We start from the raw sequence: 6,666 nt of genomic DNA, 5'->3' as shown, positions 1-6,666 counted from the left end.
CTATTTGGTTATTATCACTCGTTTGAAATGTTTATTTGTGAGCACTAGTTACTTCTACAAAGGCACACAGAGCGGGTGAAGAAAGAGGACTTAATCTCAACATAAATAAAACAAAATGGATGCTGGTGAGCAAAACTTAAAAACCAGCCAGACGATTTAAAATAAAATGCCACCTAATTTAACACGTAGACATGTATACCTTGGTACACTCGAAATGGGATCAAAAAACCGAAATACGATCTAGAGTTGAAAAAACCAGAGCAACATTTAAAATGAGAAATACATTTATCAATTGCGACATATCTCTCTTTTTGCCACTAAAAATACGGCTGCTAAAATGTTATGTATTTCCAGTCTTGCTGTATAGCTCAGAGGCCTGGACAATAACGGAAACACTAATGAATAGGGAGCGGATTTATATGCGATTAATTTTGACGAAATATGCGCATATATATGCGGTAAAAAATTACGAAATATGCGCAAGATATGCACAAAAATTCAAAAAATGCGCATTTCGAGAAACCACAAATTTTCTGTTCTATTCTATTCTAGGGGGTTCTTTTATAGGGGGCATCAATCTTATTTATTATCTTTCAAATAAAATTATTTTTATACATTTATATGCAATTTATTCACATTTTTTACAAAAACTGCTACCAATAGTTACCAATTTAAAATAAAACAACAATGTCACTATAAATATATCTTCGATTATAATTCACTACATTGTGTTTTTCCAAATTCTTTACGAGGAAACATACATATTCTTTGATCAGATAAAATATTTTTATAACTTGAAAAACTCCTTTCAACATCAATAGAAGTATGTAATTGGGGCGTATTTAAAATAACTTGTTAATTTTCGTTGGAAAATCGTAAAACTATGGTTAAAGGTGTAAATTCTCTTAACAATAGAGTATTTAAAAGAATCACCAGAATTATAGGTATGGTTTGTTCAACAGTAAATGGTTGAGTTCAATTAGTGCGGTCGTAAATATTATTAAATTTATCTGACCTGGCCCATTGTTAAGACCCACCCGGAGCGATAAGCAAACGAGGTAGACAGAGTTGGTCTTTTGACAATTAACACCGACTAGACGGTACTCCCATAATAAAGCCTGAAATAAATTTTACCTGAAACCGGGCCTTTTATACTATTATCGGTTAATCCAGGATGTTTATAGTGGTAACTAATTGAACTCAACCATTTACTGTTAAACATACCATACCTACTAAATAATATATTATAATAAAAGTAAATAAAATTTGGATTTCCGGGTAAACCGTCCTTCATCACTTTAACATCCTACAATCATTTTATAACGGCGTACTATAAGCACTATAAGTACTTTGTGTAAAGATCGGGTATTTTTTAAGAAAAAATGAAAGGCAGTGAATGAGCCGTCTCTCTTCAGGTAGTTCTCGTATTAATAGATACGACAGCCTATGCGGGGAAATATTTTGTGTCGAATTAAAAAATTAAAAAATTTTTTGGACTTAAATGTTTTTAAATAGGCACACAATATGCATGTTTCTTTAAAAATATGCAAAATTTAGTAAAGTTCTCAAATATGCGAAATATGCACGCAATATGCATTTAGCATAAAATCCGCTCCCTACTAATGAAAAAGCTAGAGGCATTCGACATGTGGCTGCTGTACCGACGTATTACGCCGAATGGGAAAACAAAAAGAAATCTCTTTCACAATTAAGAAACGGAAACTTGAATACCAAGGTCATATTATGAGACATGATAAATATCGTATACTGCAACTAATAATACAGGGTAAAATAGAGACAAACGCAGACCCGGAAGAAGAAGACACTCATGGCTTCAAAACTTATGCCAATGGTTTAGAGTTTAGACTAACATCGATCGAATTATTCAGAAACGTCGCAAATACAATTATTACTATGATGATAGCCAACGTCCGCAACGGACAAGGCACATGAAAAAGAAGTTGCTTCTATAAACAGAAAGCCGCCAACACATCTTTCCTTTCACATTCTCAGACCATGTTTTCCTATGATCTTTTTATGTTTTCCACCTCCAATTTTGGTATTAAAATCTCTTATGACAAATATTGAGCTCGTGTTTATTTCTAGATGCAAACACTCTATTGTCGTATTGTTTCAATCCAGGCACAGGTGCTAGAAATTTGCTTTGTTCTTGTAGGGCACGTAAAGCCGTCGATCCTGGCCACATAATTAGTCGTTCATGCTAAAATCTGAGCCAGAAGATAACACGAATGAAAGATTTATAGTAAAATTTTTGAAGTTATACTTCTTTAGGCGCGATTGAGAGTAAAATTTCATAATACCGCATGCGCACACAGACTGTATGGCGTTTAGTTGCTGAATCTTTTAAGTTACGTATAAATATATCAGTGTGAGAAAAGGTGTGAAAAGAATATATTATTCTTTTTAGTAAATATATTTATTATAATTTTTGTGTCTTTGGATTTGTCTTCCTCAGGAGTAAGATGAGTATTATTAAAACATGTTATTGTATATTTATTATACTTCACCTTGTCTGTTTGTTACCGTTAATTGTCCTTAGGTACGCCCGAACCGATACATACACAGTCCTCGTAGCGTATTTGGTATAGCATTCGGCCAAAGATCGAGAGGTCTTGAGTTCTTGAGAAGTCTTGAGGTGAAAATTAGTTTGGTGTTTAAAAAAATTAAAACAAACTGTTTAAAGTATACTTATTTTTAAGAAATCATATAATAGAAGTATAACTTCTTACGTGCGTACAAAGTACACACACATTCTTTTTTTTTGTTGATCTATACTTTTTTCCACCCAATTACGTTTAGAATTAACAACATTCATCTTATTTAAAAATTCACCATACTGTGTATAACAATAAATGCATGTGTGCAATAAATGCATTTCCGTTTATTGTTTTAAATACATATTTTCGTATTTGACCTGATATTACCTACTAATTATTGACTGTATAACACGTTATAACTTATAGTATCTATACCTATTTCTGTTTGACTTTTTTAAAGCGTATTTAACCCAATATTATTAATTACCGACTACATACATATATAGGGTGAGGCAGATAAACGGCCTATTAGAAATATCTCAAGAACTAAAGGCAACAGAATCATGAAAATTGGAATAAAGTAATTTTGAAGAGTGATCTATTTAATGAAAATATTTTCATCTGTTTGCTACTTCCGGTTATATCCGAAGTTGCTTATAATTTCGTTTTTTTAAATGGGACACCCTGTATATTTTTACATTTTTGGATTCTCCTCGATGTCTTTTTTCTTAAAAAATGAGGTTTTGTAATGTTATTTACAGTCGGAAGAATGAAAGAATATCCATGAACGATCACATCAATCACATATTAGTCAGATTATTAATAATCTATCTCTCTCGTTTGTTATTTATGAAAAAAAAAACAGTAAATACAAAATATGTGATTGATGTAATCGTTCATGGGTATTCTTTCATTTTTCCGACTGTAGGGTAGTTTAAAACTTAATTACGTTTTTTTTTATTACTTTCGTAGCAAATTTCACACCCTGTAGAGTTGTGGAAGTTTGACATCAAAGACTCTATTTATGTTCAAATGATTTTTAATATAGTCTACTATTCTTAAAAATTATTAGTACCTGTGTTGAATTGAATGTTGAATTTTAGTATACATGGTTGGTCGAAACTCAGAATGAGTATTTTCTGAGTTTTCTTAAATGGAACACCTTGTATTTTAGTATTGTAATAATAGTTATTTATGTACCAAGTCAGTAAAGTTACTCTTTATCGAACGTGTCTGATATTATGAGCCAAGCGAGCCTAGCGAGCGAGGCGAATAACAGACGAGTTCGATAAAGAGGCTTTACTGATGTGGTGCATTCAAAATTTTATCGCCAACAATTTGATATTGGTTAACACTTACTTACAATTTAAAATTTAAGAATTTTTGAAATATTAGACGTAATAAAAATTTTATGACAGTGATGACAGATGACTTTTGCATGATGGCCGCTTTCTATTATTAATCGATAGTTATCAATACATATTCAATAATTACTAAATCGGTCAAGTTTTGATTTATTTTGTATGAATATAATTACAAAATACTACAGAATTTTACTTTTTGGCATAAATTTAATTAACAATGTCGTAAATTTTTAACAATGTTTTTAATAATTAAAGTACATAAATTGTAAGTTAACTCAAATGAATAATCGATTACTGCCATCGACCACTTACATTCAATCTCAATTAATCGCGGCAGGTAAAGTAAAATTCTTCTTTCAGTACAATAAAGTGTTACTTTACTGCCGCAAATGAGGCAAATGAGTACAATAATGAATGACTTTAGTGATTGGCGATAAAATGATATTTTATGGTACTTTTTTATTTCTTAAGCATTTCTTATACCTAACTGCTTTAATTTGTGCTTAATTGTTAATCGCACCAACAATCTTAACTACGTAGGTATTTAGATAGGTAACCATTATTGGTAATTTTAAGGATCAGTCTAGATTTATATGTATTTAATTCCGAAAAATTATTTGTGATTGAATATTTTCACGGCCAACCGAATAAAATTTCATGTATTTTTTGTTGCAATTAATGTTTGGCTTGAATCACCAATAACTCACAAATTAAAGCAGTTGGGTATATAGGGAATGCGTAAGAAATAAAAAAGTACCATACAATATCATTTCATATAATACTAAAATACAAAGTATTCGATTTAAGAAAACTCAGAAAATACTCATTCCGAGTTTGGACCAACCCTGTATACTAAAATAAAAAATTTAGCTGTACTAACAATTCATGACAATAGTAGACTATACTAAAAATAATTTGAACATAAATAGAGTTTTTGATGTCAAACTACTACAATTCTACAGGATGTGAATTTTTCTACGAAATTTACTATTACAATTATTTTTTAAACTATCTTGTATAACATTACAAAACCTCATATTTTAAAAAAGAAGACATTGCAGAGAATCAAAAATGTAAAAATAAATATGGTGTCCCATTTAAAAAAAAAACTGAGTTATAAGTAACTTCCGATATAAGCGGAGGTAAAAAATAGATGAAAATATTTTCATTAAATATATCACTCTTCAAAACCCCTTCATTCCAATTTTCATTATTCTGTTGCCTTTAGTTCTCGAGATATTGCCAAAGGCAACACCTTTTTTTCTTGAGATATTTCTAATGGGCCGTTTATCTGCCTCACCCTGTATAAAGCCGGCCTCTCACGGTACTGTGGTGTCGTTCGACAAAATCATCGATGATATAAATTCTGCAGTACTGTAACATAAAAACCATTTACTCTGTGGTTAAATTGTACGATTTTGTTGGATGCACGGTCACACACGATCAAAATTTTTGCCAATTAGTCGAATTCAAAAAAATTGAACGCCGCAGTATCGTGAGTGGCCAACTTAACACGTTAGAGCACACATAATATTGATAAATTATTGAAGATAGTTTGTTTGTACTGCTTCGGTCTATATTTCACCTAGCAGCTGGAATTTTATTGGGAAGACCTAGGCGAGATCTGTGTTTATATTTTTGAAGATTAACCAATAAATGTTTTGTACTTACGACGTCTTTGCATTGTTGGCATCAAGGAGATCCAGTGTTTGAAAGTAAACACGAATAAATATTAATCTGGCGTATTATGCTAGACATGGTTTAGTCATTATTGTTTGCAATCGTAGTCCAAGTAATGAAGCTAAATATGGGACAAAACCTCGCAATTTTTACAGAATGTATAGATTTGCTTGAAAATTTGAGAATAAGTAGTCGATAGTCCTAAGATCAAAATCTATATGATGCCAAAAGGCGCTTTTACCATAGGGGTGGTTGCCACCTCATCTCGGGGGTGGAAATTTTTTATTATATTTGACCGCAAAAGTTGGTAAAAACATTCATTCTAAGCACAAAACGTTCAATACATTTTTTTTTGATAAAATTAATAGTTTTCGATTTATTCGCTATCGCAAGTGATAGTTTTAAATCGAAAAACTGAATGTTTTTAATCAGTTTTCTGCTAATAACTCAAAAAGTTTTCGTACTATCAAAACAACTTTGCTTAACAAAAATGCACCTTTTGAAAAAATAAACAAAACCGTTTTCTCTAAATTTCTTTAAGACCAATAGTAATCGAGCTTTACTTTATTATATTCTAGCTCTTCTTCGTCAAATGCTAAATATTGTAGTTTCAAACTCAAAAGACGGGAAAACTATGCATTTTTCGAGGATAACTTGTTCAAACTAATTTAAAGCATTTAAAAATATCTATCTCTAAAAATAAAAAAGTCTCTAGCTCAAAAATTAATTGATTATAATGAAAATGTCAGCCCCTATTTTTTTCAGCGAAAAAGTGATCCGACACAAACCCCAAATCACCACCCTAATTTAAATTAGTCATTGACCTTATTTGGGCTTCTTTATTTATATATTATTCACAGGTTCTAGAAGCTTGACCGGCTTAGAATGATTCGTTAAAAAAATAGAGTTAAAAACGATTAATGAATTTTTGTAGTTTGGTAAAAAATGATCTTCTCTTCAGAATAAAAGATTAGTATCAGAAATACGAAAAAATGTTTAAATATGAAATTGTAGCTTATTTAATACCCAAGAAGTTGGTCTGCAAAAATTTTTTCTAAGGTATA

This window comes from Diabrotica virgifera, chromosome 6 (assembly GCF_917563875.1).
Source record: "Diabrotica virgifera virgifera chromosome 6, PGI_DIABVI_V3a".
Lineage (NCBI taxonomy): Eukaryota > Metazoa > Arthropoda > Insecta > Coleoptera > Chrysomelidae > Diabrotica > Diabrotica virgifera.
Note: the sequence above shows the minus strand (reverse complement) of the source record.